Below are 17,601 nucleotides of genomic sequence, written 5' to 3' on the forward strand. Positions count from 1 at the left end.
CTGCCCATCTATAAGCCAAGGAGAGGCCTCAGAAGAAACCAGCCCTGCTGACACCTTGGTCTTGGACTTCCAGCCTGCAGAACTGTGAGAAAATAAATTTTCGCTGTTTAAGCCACCCAGTCTGTGGTACTTCGTTATGGCAGCCCTAGCCATCTAATATAATCTGTAAGGGGATTAGATCCTGTTCTGCATTTTCTTAGATTCTGTATTTGTCAGTTTGATAGGCATTTATCACAGGGTCAAGTATATTAACTATATTTTCCTATTTTCTGTACTTTGATGCTCTGGCATTTGGAGGCCTCGCAGACTGGGGAGAGATGGCAAAGTGATTGTTCCGGATCACATCTGTCATAAACTGACCAACCAATCATGTTTATACACCAGTCACCTCCTTATCTAACTCTCACACACCAAGGCAATATTTCTTCTGTCCTAAATCATCCCAGGGCCAGGTGCTTGGCAATTAGAGACCACCTCAATAGCCCAAAGCGCACCAGAATTACTCAAACCGGCCAATCCTAAGTTGTTTACCTGCCCTGCCTTGCCTTTCCTGAAGAAACCCCAATAAAGTCTGTGGCCTAGGCCTTCCTCTTGCTCCTTTCTGCCTTCTGACTGACAGTGGTGCTTCCCCCTGTGGCCCTGCATGGCATGCAGTGCCCTCCTCTTTGGGATCTGTGACTATAATAAACTTCTGCCTTTCAAGCCTGGTTCTCTTCTCTTGTGGCTGCACCGACTTCACCATACCATACCCCACACCTACATTATTAGAACAGATCCACTTCTCATAGCTGTCTCAAAGGTCTATAGGGCACCATCAGACAGACTCTTGATCAGGAATTGCATTTCCATTTCCTTACAAGACTGTCTGTCTTCTTCTCAACCTTCCTTCTTCTTAACCCTCTCTTATTCTTCATCCTCTCTTCTTCTCTCTCTGTCTCTATTCTTGTCTCCTCAATAGTCATTCACCTGGTCCAGCCATCTTGCAGACTCCATTTTTTTCTACTCAGTGAACCCAACACCACTTTTCATCACTTTCTGACCCCTCTTGAAGCCAGGAACACACCTATGGCCCCACAAAGCTAGGTTGATTCAACTTGCTTCAGCAAGGGACACAATCAAGCAGAAGTGCAGCTTCTCACCAAATAGAGGAAGAGATAGAGTTACCATGGGATTTGGAGGAAGTGTGGAGTTTAGGGAAAATTTAGGTGAGACTGTGTTTGGCTCAAAGTAAAACAGAGAGAGTGTGTAAAGGGGTTAATATACAGGCTGGTCTAAGAAACAGACCCAGGGTTCCCATTATCTTGGAAATTCAAAGTTAAATGTGGAATATTATGTCTGAAGACCCCTATCTGAAGCTCTGCGCCTGGGTTGGAAAGCGAGGCTGTTTCTCTGTTAGTGACCTGTGTGACTCAGAGCCATCAGGCAAGAGTGAGCTATTTCATTCTCACTGATATCATTTCAAATAGCCAAGCTTCTCAGTCTATGATTTTAGAGAACAAGTTTTCACACCATGTCCACGATGTTAGTTAGCACAAGCTGTTTTTACACACTTACATTCCTTGTCTCTCATTCTCACACCACAACTCTGACTGCTCCAGGACCAGGGTCCTGACTTCTGAGTTCCAGTTTGTTAATATTGTACTATACTATCTACCCAAAGATATTGAAAAGGGAAATTTAACTTGTTGAAACAGAATACTTGGAAGATGGGCTAAATAGCAGAATGGACAGAACTGACCTTAGTGGATGGAAATATGAAGCCCATGAATTATCCTAAAACGTACTAAAAAGAGGTAAAGTGATAGAAACTGTGAAATAAAATTCAGAAGACATGGACCCAGGAAGGCCAACATTCATCTCTTTGACGTTCCAGAAAGAGAGTAGGCAGAACATGAAGTGAGGAAGTAATACAAAAAATAGCAAGCAGTTGGTAGGTAGACTATTCAAAGAATTCCTGCGAATCAACGAGGAAAAGATAGCAGGAAACTATTAGGGAAAAAAGGACAAAGAATTTAAAAAGTCTTCAAAGAAAAAGAAATCAGGAAGAGATCATAAAAACGATGATGTCTGCAATACGGTGGAGTAGGCCACTCCAAACTCTCATCCTCCAATAGAAACATTGAAAAATGAGCAGAATGGGGACATATGTATATGTATAACTGATTCACTTTGTTATAAAGCAGTAACTAACACACCATTGTAAAGCAATTATATTCCAGTAAAGATGTTTAAAAAAAAAGAAAGAAAAATGAGCAGAAACTGTCAGAACCAATTTTGTGAGAATTATGGAAAATGATTTATAAAAGTTTATAGCGACCAAACAAGCATGGAATCAAGAAAAAGTCACTACAAAATGGTAGGAAGATTTTGTGACAATCTTACTGCCCTTCCCTTACCCTCTCGCTGTGTGGTGGCAGTTTTAAAGCAGCACCAGTCATAAATTGGCACCAGTTTTAAAGTAGGGGTAGCTCATGTCCCCAGTGTGGAACCATTTCCCTAGCTCCAGAGGGAGCAGAGCAGACCACATTCACAAATTATTGTGTATGCCTCTTCTAACCTGTCTGGGAGGCTACCTGAAGGACTGACACTAGGTACAGCTCTGTTTTACCTAACTCTGAACTCAGACTGGAAAATCTTGAAAACACTGCAAGCCAAACTTGCAAAGACTCTTGTGTTGTCAAAACACAACAGACTGCCTAAGGCAAAATCTGGGGAAAGTGTCTCTGGGAAATTAAGACATCCAAAAACAACTGTATATAATGGGGAATTTAGAAAGCCATATTTATGACCAGGGTAAGACACATGCTTAGAAAAGACCTGAGAAGACCCTAAGCTTTCACCTTGGTCAGATCCAGTGCAAGTCTGGCTAGGAGTTGAAGGAGGCCCCCAGCACAGTCAACTTTAAAAGACTGGGAGAGCTTCTGCCACTCAAGGAAATCTCTATCAAAACAGTAGCTGAGGGCTTCCCTGGTGGCGCAGTGGTTGAGAGTCCGCCTGCCGATGCAGGGGTCACGGGTTCGAGCCCCGGTCCGGGAAGATCCCACATGCCGCGGAGCGGCTGGGCCCGTGAGCCATGGCCACTGAACCTGCGCGTCCGGAGCCTGTGCTCCGCAACGGGAGAGGCTACAACAGTGAGAGGCCCGCGTACCGCAAAAAAACAAAACAAAACAAAACTGGAAAGAACCGTTTTTGCTCTAGTGTCAGAATATTTCATTGTTTCATTAGTTAAGAGCTAGATATAGTCGTTGACTTGTGTTTTGCTGCAGTGTTGTTCAAACAACAAAAACTTCTCTTTCAACTCTAGGCTCACAGAGTCTCAGTCAACAAGATATTTCCTTCATGAGAGTGTCATGGGGAAACAAGATGGATACTGAAAATAGGAGATTTATGCACTTAACTTTCAGTTACTCTGAAACATGTGCTCAAAGTATTAAAATGGCTTCAGGACTATCTTTATTGTTCCAGCTATACTTTTTCTTTATTTTTCCAACTGAGCTGGTATAGTTTAATTTTCATAAGTTAGTATGCATGAGGTGCTACACCAAAATATCTGGTTCATGAAAGCCTGCTTGAACTATTACCACACATCTCCTCCTACAACCAACCCACTGCCCCAATTTTCCTTTCCTGATTCTGTGCCCTGGCATCGTGTATTCATTTGGGCCCTGCCTTAGATTTGCCAGTCTCAGGTCTAAGCCACTATTTTATCCTGACCTCCCATGTGTATGATACACTGGGTTCCAAATGCCACTCTGCGTACCAAACACATAGCTGGGCCCAGTCACCATTACCCCATCCCATTCACTACATCATTAGGTGCTCACACCAAATACTGAGGATTCTGTTTTCTTTGCTCTAGCTGTGTTTCTGGGTCTGTGCTTGAATCTCACAATGGAAATAAAAGGATATCCTTACATGGCAGTGACAAGGCTAACACTGAGGATGCTAATGGTAGGTTGGGGTGAGATCAGCAGAAGTAGCGTGACTGAGCCAAACATGCAATGGACTCACCAGTGGTTGTGCAAATGGCAGTGAGAGCCGAGAGGATGAAGATCTCCAGATAAAGGTCCAATCCCAAGGCCAGTGTGATGAATATGGCTCCAGAAAATATGTCTGACTAAAGAGGGAACAGTCAGGATGGAAAAGAAACATGCACTGCGTCACTTAGCTCTTCACTGATGACTAATATTTACTATAGTATACATGTCACTAATATTTACTATAGTATACATGTCACCTCTACAATCCAATTATGAACACCTTAGAAGCCAGATCTCATCCTCAGAGGATCAATTACTGGACTGACCATCGAGGCTAATAATGAGTGATTGAACAGAAGGTGAGAAATGTTTGCACTATAGCTTGTGTAGACTACTCTTTAATGATGGTCAGCAGAGAAACAACAATAAAGACTAGATTAGTAGATAGAGGAGATACAGAATAGACAAATGGTTATGGCCAGGAAGGAAGATACTTGAGCATGCTTGGGGTAACAGAAAGTAATAGGTAAAATATGATGGGAGGAGGGTAATTATGAAGCAAATAGCCAGAAGCATTGAGAAGAGATGGGATCAAGAGTAGGCAGAGGTCAAGGGGTTGGCCTTTGACAAAAAGGAAGACTCCTCATCCTCAGAGTAGTGGGAAAAAGTAAGAACAAGGTTATTTGGGTGGAGGAGGGATGAGTGGTTGGTTCATGCCTAAATTTTCTAGATAAAGTGAGAGATGAGGTTTTCTGATAAGAGGCAGAGGTCCAGGAGGTAAAAACATTGTGGATGGTTTAGAATAGTCATTGAGAGGACCAGGGAGAAAATCATAAAGAAACACAGATAAAAGGACTATTGGTTGAGGTTTAGAAGCCAGCAGGGAGTCCTGCAGAGGGATGCTGAGATGCAAGGTCATGTCCACCGAGCTCTGTTGGCACCCCTATAGCCCCAAATTGTGCTTCCCAGCTTCTCTGATCTTTCTTCAACACAACAGGTGTTTCTTCAACTCTGATCCTCCCAGGCTTCATATCAAAAACCAAACCCAAACCAAAACAAAAACCTGAGAAATAGGATGTAAGCATGTTAGAAACACAGAAATAAAATCTCTGGGTACAGGCACAGAGTCAGAGGGAAGCTGGATTCAACCAGGGTTGGATTTTTTGCCAGGGGAGTTCAATGAAAGTGGAGATAGGCAAAGAAACTGAGGCTATGTGCTTAAAGAGTGATTATAAAGATGGATCGTGGAATCTAAGGGAAAGGAAAGCATGAGTGGGGTCAGGGCAAAGGATAAGGCGGCAGGATTCAGAATCAGAAGAATTAGAGGTAGGTTTCTTTGTAGAACTTGGGTTTGGAAGGTGTATAATAGGAGATGGTTGCTTTTTTTTCCCCCATGAAATTTGAAATAAAACTTGGTATTTTATCATCTCACCAGACATTCGTCTTGTTGAAAAGCCTGTTCTTGATGATCTGAGCCTAGAGCCTAACTCTGTGTTACCAACCCAAAGTACTTTCTGCAATGTTGTTATCACTGGGTTTTCAAGGAATTCAATTACTGTGTAAATTGAGGGAAGATTGGACTTTTTACATAACTGGATAGTTACAAAAAGTCTATTTATCATTTCAGAAAAGATATCACCTACTGAGTTGTTACTCATTGTATTTGAGTTGCCATGAAACATACCTGCATCCGTCTGCATTTATGGCTGTCACATTCATACCGACGTACATTGTATGTACAATTATTTAAGCACAGTATTACGACTTGTGTACTCATGCATAATTATTTACATATGAAAACACACATTACTGTATTATGAATTCCTTGACTTTGGTTTCTCTTATATAGTACAAGAAAGGCAATAAATTGATAGTCTTGAAATTATAAATAAGCAGCTTATATTACTAATGACTTTTTATTTTTTAAATATTTATTTATTTATTTAGGCTTCACAGGGTCTTAGTTGCAGTGTGAGGGGACTTTAGTTGTGGCATGCAGCAGGGATATAGCTCCCTGACCAGGGATCGAACCCGGCCCCTGTGCATTGGGAGCACAGAGTCTTAACCACTGGACAACCAGGGAAGTCCCACTAATGACTTTTTATTGTGGTAAATATATGTATATATGACATAAATTTTGCCATTTTAGCCATTTTAATGTGTATAATTCAGTGGACTTAATTACATTCACAATAATTATAAAATATTTCTCATAAAAAGGAAGCATTTCATGATTCAGGATTTTCTTTTGCTTTTAAAGGACGTTAGTAGGACAATTGTCATATTTGAATAAGGTCTGTAGGTTATATATTAGTAACCTTAGTTTGTATCAAAGTTAATTTCCTGGTTTAAAAATTTGCAGTGTGTTTTTCTAAAAGAATATCAATATCTTTAAGGCATACAGGTTGAAATATTTAGGGGTAAAGGTGCATGATGTCTGATAGAATACATATAATGATTCTCAGTATATGTATTATTGGAGGTTGAGAACCAGTGAACAAGATGATCTTTTTTAAAACTTGGGGCAGGGGAGGACTGTGAAAGTTTGATCTGTTTAATAAGTAACCAGGACAGAATCTGTTATAGAGTGTAATAGTACACAAAAGGTAGTATCTAAGATTATTAATACCACTTAAAACATAACCTTGTAGGGACTTCCCTGGTGGCGCAGTGGTTAAGAATCCACCTGTCAATGCAGGGGACATGGGTTTGAGCCCTGGTTCAGGAAGATCCCACAAGCTGTGGAGCAACTAAGCCCATGTGCCGCAACTACTGAGCCTGCACTCTAGAGCCTGTGAGCCACAACTACTGAGCTCGTGTGCCACAACTACTGGAGCCCGTGTGCCTAGAGTCCATGCTCCGCAACAAGAGAAGCCACCACAATGAGAAGCCCACATACTGTGACAAAGAGTAGCCCCCACTCGCAGCAATGAAGACCCAGCACAGCCAAAAAAAAAAATTAATTAATTAAAAAAACCAACCCCCCCCCCCCAAAACCACCATAACCTTGTAGGTAAGAATGGACTCCTGCCACTGAATCTTTCCAGGTGACCACAGCAGACCCTGCACAGTCACACTCATGCTCTTGGCCTTCCCTGCTGTTTCATTCAGCTCCCCAATATTCCATCCCCTCCCCACAAGCAGGAACCATCTACTCCAAGAGTCTGCATCCCTTGGGGGCCCCTTTGGCCACGTCATTCTGCTCCAGCACCTTGTTCATGCTCTTTAGGATCATAAAGCTCTAGATGTCAGAGCCAGGGAGAATGGAGATCACTAACTCCCACCCACCTGAGGAGCATGTGAGCATAAAGCCCCGGACACCTGCAGGCTCCTCTGCCTCCCTTGGGCTCTCCTCACCTTTCTGTCCTGGGGCTTAAGTGCCCCCAACCCCCATCAATGAGGATGACCTCCAATTCCAATTCCACCCAACATGGACTACCACCCTCTTTCCTGGTCTGCAACACATTTCCTGTACTTGTCCACACACCCTAGTCCAGCTCTTAGTTTAGTATATTTGCATATATTGTCACAAAGTGCTATTTCATGTGTAAAATTCTTACACCCTTAACCACATGGTGAACTCCTAGTGAATAGGAATCTTGTTCCCCCTGACATGGAGCTCAACAATTTATAATAAGTGCTGGGAAATACTCACGTTGCATTAGAAAGGCTCATGCCATTTAATCTAAGCAACTGGTTTACTTCCAGTCATGATTCAACTCAACAGAGGAGCAATAAGGATGGTGAGCTTCTGCTCTCATGAACTGCCTAGACTATAAACTTGCAGGAGATTATTTCCTTAGTCACCGATACATGAGGAGCTTTTTCTTTGTTTTCTACACGTACTGCTGAATCTTCAATTTCCTTTCTTCTTTCCTCAATGATTATCTCCAAGGGTTTTAACTGTTAAAAAACTTTAGAATTCCATTCATCTGTTGATGGACACTTAGGTTGCTTCCATGTCCTGGCTATTGTAAATAGAGCTGCAATGAACATTGTGGCACATGACTCTTTTTGAATTGTGGTTTTCTCAGGGTATATACCCAGTAGTGGGATTGCTGGGTCGTATGGTATTTCTATTTCTAGTTTTTTAAGGAACCTCCATACTGTTCTCCATAGGGGCTGTATCAATTTACATTCCCACCAACAGTGCAAGAGGGTTCCTTTTCTCCACACCCTCTCCAGAATTCTTTTTTTTTTTTTTTTTTTTTTTTTTTTTGCGGTACGCGGGCCTCTCACTGTTGTGGCCTCTCCCGTTGCGGAGCGCAGGCTCCGGACGCGCAGGCTCAGCAGCCATGGCTCACGGGCCCAGCCACTCCGTGGCATGTGGGATCTTCCTGGACCGGGGCACGAACCCGTGTCCCCTGCATCGGCAGGCGGACTCTCAACCACTGCGCCACCAGGGAAGCCCTCCAGAATTCTTTTAACACTTATTTGTGACATTTGTTTTGTAGGGGCGATAAAATAGGGTACATTTAAGCAAAGTCAGTATAATAATACAAAACACTTTCCTTCTGGTCTACACGTCAGATAATCAAGCTGAAAAGGAAAAAGTAAACCTAAACTGGCTTTGACAAAGAGAATAAAGAGGTTATTGTGCAGGGGGGAGCCAGGGTGCCAGAGAATCCTTCTCGTTTCTACTACTAAATAGCTGTGCTACTTGAATGAGACATTCCGATCTTTCTGTACATCCATTTTTTTTCACATCCTTAATGAAAGGGTGGGTTTACACTCTGGAGCCTCTCGTGACATGTAATTCTTTTTTTTTTTTTTTTTTTTTGCGGTACGCAGGCCTCTCACTGCCGTGGCCTCTCACGTTGCGGAGCACAGGCTCCGGACGCACAGGCTCAGCGGCCATGGCTCATGGGCCCAGCCATTCCGCGGCATGTGGGATCCTCCCGGACTGCGGCATGAACCCACGTCCCCTGCATCGGCAGGTGGACTCTCAACCACTGCGCCACCAGGGAAGCCCTACATGTAATTCTTTTACTCCACAAATGCAGGGTCTCTGAAGTTCCTTTTTTTTTTTTTGCATAAAATCTTGGTAGAGAGACCCCATGTAGTTTTAAAACATCTATATGGCTTGACCTTTAAAGGCTCTCTGATCTTAGCACTCTCATCCCTCATGAAGCTAAAATGCCAAGAGGGCATTGAACTCACTGAGATTCTCAAAGCCACACAGATGAACAGGGAGAGAACGGAGAGGTAGTGTGGAGTTGCTTCCCACCAAACCGCTTCCTCATATATTCTGGCATGGTCATCACCTTCAGAGACAGACATCAGCAGGGATTCACCTTCAGGGTCCAGCACATTCAGATCATTCAACACTTATTAAGCACCTGTGGGCAGGTGACTGTGTGTGGCACCTTGGGAAGACACAAGTGAGAAAGGCACAGTCCCTTGGGAAAGCAGCAAGGCTGGAATGCACACAGGCATTGGAATCAGGCAATCTTGGGATCTGTTCCCAGATCCAACATTTACTGGAAATATGAACTTTGGCAAATGACAATCTCTCTGAACCTCTGTTTTCTCATCTGTAAAGTGGGCCTTTAATATGAAGGTAGATGTAAAATACCTACCACAACACCAAATGCATGGTAGACACTCAACAAATATTTTTTTATTATTTTCACCAGTAATGTTGCAGTCTAGCAAAAACAATATAAATAATGAACCATAATTAGGATTACATAATAAATTGATAATTCAACAAATTGCAGATATATATTCAGGTGTATATTTACGTGATTATCTTTATTGAAAAAAAGAGAGTTATATTAACTCTTATGTAGAGAAAATTCTGAAGTTATCATTACCGAAATACGAGATCAGCTATGTGATCAGTTTAAAAGGTGCATTTTTCTGGTTCCTTCATAGTAGTTTGAGCTCATGATTTCATCTCCCCCCGTATAAAAGAATGTTAAGTAAACATTTATATAATATTATCAAAAGCAAGAAGGGAAATTCTTGGGGCTCAGAAACTGTGCAGAACCCCCTCAAAGATGGTAAGCTATGTCCAAGAACACATGCATAAGTTCTGTGGTGTGTATTCTTACACCAAGGAGAGCAGAGCTTGTTCAAGCCTGGCACTAGAAGGGACTCAGGATGAGCAAAGAGGGATTATATAGTGACCTGCAGAGGTACTAGACAGAAGGCTTGCCCCCTGGACACCGTCATCCCAGGAATTATCCCAGGATATAGCACCCCTCAGCCTGTGCACCAGCTGCAGAAGGAATAAGCATGGGAGCTAGGCTCAGAGAGGCAGAGCAGTGCCCTAGTTGGTTGACAACACCGAAGTTGAAGGGGAGCCACCAGAGCATGGTATTTCCAGCCCCTCATTGAAAAAAACAACAAACTACCTTACAAACATCAGAATGGCAAAAATCAGAATAAAGGAAAATACCATGCGGTTGGTGAGAATGTGGGAAAATGGGAACCCTCACAACAGTGATCAGCAAGAGGACAGTGGATTGCAGCCGTTTTCAAGAGCGATCCGGCAGCACTTAGCGGTCTCATGTAAATGTAAGCCCAGAAATCCTGGGACTAATGATATTACCCAGGTTTCATGACTTTGCAGAAAGAATGAGTGAATAAATGAATGCTAGAAAAATGCACCAGAGAACACCTGTGGATGCTCACCCCTGCCTTGATGTATATGGGGACAAAGAACCACCCTAGGACCAGCAACAACAGCAAGGCCTACAAGAAACCAAGAACAGAGTGGAAATTAGAGAGGTTTGGCTTGTGGGCTTTTTCACCTCATGACCTCTGAGTCTGAAAATAAAATGCTTACTTGGATCCTGTCCCACTCAACCAATTATGACCCCAAGACAGCTGTGGGTCCCTTACCTCTGTTTCCATGATTCAGAGGTCACCGTTTCCTGGGGCTTAGGATGTGACAAAAGATGTATGGTGAAAAGTAGACAAAGAGTAAGAGATATGAGCTCAGCTGGACCACTAGAAGGTCATACAATCTTTGCCAAAAGGAATTATTCTTGAATGTCAGGAATTTCTTTCTCAAACCAATGAGAAAGAAATTTAGAGATAGAAGAATATTCCCAGTGACTGCCCCCAAGTCTTGCCATATATAATAATGATAATGGTATAGTCTTACATGGATATTAATGTTTGCAAAGAGCCTTCACTTATATCACTCATGTTTTTCTTACAACACCAGGTGAGGCAGATGTGATAAGCACAGTTATTCCTGTTTTGTGGAGGGGTAACCCAAGCCTCACAAAGATTAAGGAAGCCCAAGGTCACAGGCTAAAAGAGCCAGGCTCTCAGCAACCTGTTAGTCACACCCACTGGGGCCATAGGGTATTTTGTCCACACTTCTGGAGACTGGCCCCTTTCTGGAGTGCATGGCACTATCAAAAAAAACTCGGACCATAGGGCATGTGTGGAGGCTGGGTCCATTCTGGAGTCTCTGATACTACTAAAGTAAAACTAGGGGCAAAATCTTCAACAAGGGAGGGGCACAGTTATTTGTGATGACATAAGGTCACTTTCTGAGTCTATCCAGGGATGGTCTGTTTATACATTTGCTATGATCCAACTTTCTTCCACATAAGCATCTCCCTCTGACTGATAGGCATATATATGCATGTGCAAACACTAGAAAGGATAAGAGACTAGACCTGAAAAAACTCAGTCAGCTCAAGAAATATTTATAGCATGTGCTCAGTCAAATGCTGGATGATGGGGTAGTGTGAGTGACACGAGAGGAAATGGTCCCTAGTACTTAAGGAACTTAGGATCTAATTAAGAAGACACAGCTTCTACTGCTGAGCTGGCAGTAGAACAATTAGGAACTTAATCACCAAGTCTTGAAGTTTTGATCTACTAGCTCTAAATCATTCACTCCTTACTATGCTATCACTTTCTTCATCAATTTCTACTCATCCATCTGGCATCCGCCCCAGGAAGCTCCCTGGACATGTGCCACGTCCCAGCCACCATCTAGGATGGATGCTCCTTCTGTGCGAGGTCTCTCAACACTGCATGCATACTTCTTTCTTTGTAGTTTCTACACTGTAGTGAATGTTTATCTGTTTCTCTCACTGAGATGTAAGCTTCTCAAAAGAAGGGATCATTACTTTTACATTTTTTAATTTCCTGCATCTAATTCAGAACTGGATATATAGTGTAATAGCTCAAGGAGGAGAGATAGAAGTGAGAGCTAAAATGATCAAGGAGGTCAAGTGATAGTGGGGATTAAATGATATAGAAATGACATTCTTGGTGGGAATAACTGCTTTAGTGAAATCTCAGAGGGGGGAATGATGTGACTGGAATGACCCAGGCAGAATGGGCCACACAGGGAAGGCCCTGAGGTTTATCAAGGGATGGGTTAGGAAAAGGAGAAACAGAAATCAAACCAAAGAGGAGTTTGTCCTATACAGACTCCCAGACAAACATACCTAGAGTTCTGATTTAAAGAAAAAAGCTTATGATGCCACTTACATTCCATTCAAATGCTGCAATGGCGATTCCCGAATCCGCTCCCATCCCTGTCAGCCCCACGAAGTGACACACTGGCGATATTACTGGCAAAGAGAGAGGCGTTCAGCTGGAATCCAAGAAAACAGACTAGGATCAGAGTTAAAAGTCCCAAAACAGACTTCTTGAAAGCAGGTGAATGTTGAGATGTTTCCATCACTTCTCCTTAGGGCAGGAGTCAGCGAGCTAGAGCTCATGGCCTAAATTTAGCCAGTCACCAGTTTTTGCATGGTTGGTAGATAAGAATGTTTTCATACTTTTGAATAGTTTTTAAAAATCTTAAGAAGAATGATATTTTGTGAAATGTGAAATTATATGAAATTCAAATCTCAGTGTCCACAGATAGTTTTATTGGAATACAGCCACACTCATTGGTTTTACATATTGACTAAGGCTGCTTCTGTGCTACAACAGTAGTTGTGTTGTTGCCGCACACTGTATGGCCCATAAGCTCTAAAATACTTACAATCTAGCACTTTATGGAAAAGCTTTCTTTATTTTTTTAAAATAAATTTATTTATTTTTGGCTGCATTGGGTCTTTGTTTTTGGGTCTTTGTTGCTGCGTGCAGGCTTTCTCTAATTGCAGCGAGCAGGGGCTACTCTTCGTTGCAGTGAGCGGGCTTCTCATCATGGCAGCTTCTCTTGTTGCAGAGCTCGGGCTCTAGGCACGCGGGCTTCAGTAGTTGTGGAGAGCAGCCTTCAGTAGTTGTGGCATGTGGGCTTAGTAGTTGTGGCTCACGGGCTCTACAGCGCAGGCTCAGTAGTTGTGGCACACAGGCTTAGTTGCTCCATGCCATGTGGGATCTTCCTGGACCAGGGCTCGAACCCATGTCCCCTGCATTGGCAGGCAGATTCTTAACCAGTGCACCACCAGGGAAGCCCCTGTCTATTTGGAAACTTTTGTGGCAGGATTTTTCCCCTATATCTGTGAAAAAATATCATTGGTGTTTTAATGGGGATTTCATTGAATCTACAGATTGCTTTGGGTAGTGTGGATATTTTGACAATATTAATTCTTCCAGTCCATGAACATGGGATATCGTCCCATTTATTTATATCTTCTTCAGTTTCTTTCATCAAGGTTTTATAGTTTTCAGTATACAGATTTTTCACTTCCTGGGTTAAATTTATTCCTAAGTATTTTATTCTTTTTGATGCTATTGTAAATGAGACTGTTTCATTTATTTCTTTTTCAGATAGTTCATTGTTAATGTATAGAAATGCAACTGATTTTTGTGTGTTGATTTTGTATCCTCAACTTTACTGAATTTATTAGTTTGAACAGTTTTGTGTGTGTGGAGTCTTTAGGATTTTCTAAATTTTAGGATTTCTTGCCTAATTGTTCTGGCTAGGACTATCAGTACTATGTTAAATAGGAGTGGTGAGAGTGGGCACCCTTGTTTGATTCCTGATCTTAGAAGAAAAGCTTTCAGGTTTTCACCATTGAGTATGATGTTAGCTGTGGGCTTGTCAGATATGGCCTTTATTGCATTGAGGTAAGTTTCTTCCATACCTGAGAAGTATGAGAGTTGTTGAGAGTTTTAATCATTAAAAGGTGTTGAATTTTGTTAAATGCTTTTTCTGCATCTGTTTTCACATCTGTAGATGGGACTCCAATCAGTGAGTCAGCCACCTGGGCGTGGGCTCACCTTCTAAAAATTTCCCTCCTTGGTCTTGGACTCCATCAGGGATTCACACAATTCCCAAAGGCACTTTTGCCCACGGAAGGATACCACATTATTGTTTCTGAGGAGGAATACTAGCCAGGGACCTCCTATTCCACCATCTTGCTGATGTCACCTCATGAACGCCCATACCATTTTGAAGATGTCTTTTTCTTTGTTGAACATTTGCTTGATTGTTGTCAACCTTTGACTGTTTTCCATTGTTTCCACAATGTTCTGGTTGGTTTTTTGATGTTTCTGTTGGGGAATGAAATCTTGGAATGTCCTAGTCCACCATTTTCCTGGTCATCTCATGGTTATAATGGAGTTCTGTTGACTGAGACATCTCATCAGGTCATTACTGCTCCCTCCCACACTCTCCCAGAGATCCTATCCTGCGTAAGGCATTCGTGCACATCTGTCCTTTCCTCTGCTCTGCAAGCAACATCTGTGTGCATTTCTGACCATTTAAATGCAGGACAAGAAGTAAACTTGATGAAATAAGAGCCTCAAGAGGAGCCGAGAGGAAAATCAAATGGGTCCCAATACAGGAAAGTAGGAGTAGAGCTAAGTTAACTAAACCTTAATTTAACATAAAAGAAGTTTGTGGCACAGCTGTATCTCACTAGGAAAAAAATTTAAAGATCAACCTTAGAATAAGGCAAGAAAAAGTCACTTTTTAGAGAGCTCTGTGAACCTGAGTCCAAGACCCTCATAAAGCATGAGGAAATCTGCACGAGAGAAAGGACTTGGTTAGCTCCCACCAAAGGACACATATTTATAACTTGCCTTTACCAAATAAATAAGCCCATCAAGCAGCAGGTCTCCTTTGGATCATTTTTCTTTCTGAGTAAGAAGTTTCTGTTGGGCATCACATTGTCTTCCACCTATAGGCCTGGAGTTTTGAACCTCTGAGCTCCTACCTCATCCTGTGGGCAGGATGGAGGCTCAAGGTGCTGCATCCCTTCCTTCTGAAGCCCTTGCTCTGCTAGGCTATGTGGCTTCAGCTTCTCTAGTTCCAGCAGCTGCACTCACATACTCTCATCTCATGCCCAGGGACAGGGAGAAGGAGGAGGAGGGAATCTGGGCACGAGGACACCTCAAAGACCTGTGGGTATACAATTCCTGAACATTGACCAGTCTGGAAAAATTGGTAAAGTAACTTTATTAGTTTATTACTCCAGAAGAGGAACAAGCTCTACTGCCTTCTCTGGGAGATCTATAGAGAAGAGTTGGTTTGAAAACTGTTTTTGCATATATATGAGTCTGGGTTAGTCCATGGGAATGGTTCCATCCACCTCCTGTGTCCTCATCTCCCTGCTGAAGTCACAATGCCTTCTGTCTGCTACCTGTCATATAAAGCACCCCTCCCCTCCCCCACCACAAGTCTCTCTTGTTCCTTTCCTCATCTGCCTAGGCTTTTCCCACCTCACCACCTTCGGCAGTTGGCACACACATCAGACTTCTGCCACCTCCTGGATGTCCCTTGACCTTAAATGATGCAGAGGTTTTATGCCTTCTATTTCTTCTCCTTACAATGTCCTTGCTGCTATCCCTTTAGCACTAGAAGAAGTTCTACCTTCTCCAGGAGACCCAGATATAAAGAGCCATATGGTAAGGGGCTGTGTTAATTGTTGTAACATTAAGGCTAGGATAGTGTGTGACAGGTAGGTGTCATGAAAACGATGTGCATTGCAAACTCTTGTAACCCAGTTAGAACAAGAAAAGCCCCAGGATTAATCAGGTCTTTGGAAGAGAGGGAGTTCAACTTGAACCAGCAGAGGGTGCTGTGGGACTAATCGTGGGTAGTCTGCTCTCAGCTGCTCCCAGGAGGATGAACCCCAAGCTTGAGGGCAGGAGACTTTCGCTCACCATAGGGGACTTTGCAGCTGTGTACCCCTGGGAGGGGCATCAGTGGAGTCATAGGTGATGATCTATGAATTATTCAGCAGAAGTCTGGGAGCCCTACTCAATTTTTCTTGAGATTTACTGGTTCTAAAATAGTTAGCTTGGTTCTGTGGTCTTCTGTGGTTCAGAATTTTATTTCTTTGGATCCCCAAAGGCATCATTTTTATATAATATTATATATATGATACAATATATAATTTATATTATACCATATCATATTATATATAATATACAATTTATAATATGTAATCTATATTATAGTACAGTATAGTATAATATAACAGGGGTCTCAGAGTGGTTCTTGGGCTCCATATCAGGCAGGTGGCCTTCCTGACCATCTCTGGGCTCCAATCTGAGGAGGAGGCCGATTAATACTGCTCAGTGTGGTACAGCATCCTCAGAGCTCACACAGTGCTTCAGACACAAACCCTGAGCTCCCCCAGCCTCACCCAGCACCTGGGGGAACTCACAGAGCACTGTTTAACTGGCCCATGAAAAGACAAGGGCTGGGTTCCAACTGACAATAGTGTGTGCTATTCAGGAGCATTAAAAATAATATGAGAGAGAAAAAAATATGAGTTAAAATGACTGGACCTACACAATCGGTAAACGTATATTTATCATTGTGAATATATTTGTGGCAACTTAAAGATATATACATTCACACACAGTAAAAATTGGTAAAAAGGAATACAAGGTTTAACTAAGGGAACATATTTATTTCCATATTTTTCTTTTCTATTCCAATTGTAGATGCTAGATTCACATGCTGGGGTCATCAGCCACCAGCCTGCCTTCTTCTTCTGCCCTTGGCACATGCCGTGATATCTGACTCTAGGGATCTTTCTTCCTTTCTGCCATGGAGACCGCTTGACATCCTACAGATCCAAACTTATGCATCAGACTTTTTTTGAGACTTCTTTGGCCCAACTTCCCTCTGCTCCTCAACATGCATAAAGGGTAATTTCCCATGTGTGTGTTCCTGTTGCACCCTTTAACTGCCCTTTCACATATGTGTGCAGTGTCTGGAAACAGCAGGCAAAGTTGGAGCTGTAAGGGTACAGTTGACAGAGACGGACATTTAAAAAAATTGATATTTTTCCATCGAAATAAAAATCCAGATGTGAAAGCATCACTGTTCCAGTGGTGGATCTTCTGAGACATCTACTCACTCTGTTATCTGAGGTAATGACACCAGGAAAAAATTACAGTACAAAAAGGACATGTGCTAAGTGTTATCACAGTAACCAGAGGATGTAGCCCCTGTGGCCAGCAGGGGGCGCTTGTGATGTCCAGAGAGCGCAGGTGTGCTAGACAGCTGATAAACCACTCAGCTTGCTCAAGAGTATTTGGGTAAACTGTGTTCTCACTAGTGTGTGACTTTCCTTCACCTGTGATGCCTCCTTATCACCCTACGAGATCCTAGGTCTGGCTCTCCCATGGCTTCAGATTTCAGTCAGATCCTTTTCTTCTAGAGTCTTTGCCCAAATCTGGTCCAGGAAGGACTGATAGACAGTGAGGATCCAGAATGTGGATAGAGTAAGTC

Source organism: Delphinus delphis, chromosome 13 (assembly GCF_949987515.2).
Source record: "Delphinus delphis chromosome 13, mDelDel1.2, whole genome shotgun sequence".
Taxonomy (NCBI): Eukaryota; Metazoa; Chordata; class Mammalia; order Artiodactyla; family Delphinidae; genus Delphinus; species Delphinus delphis.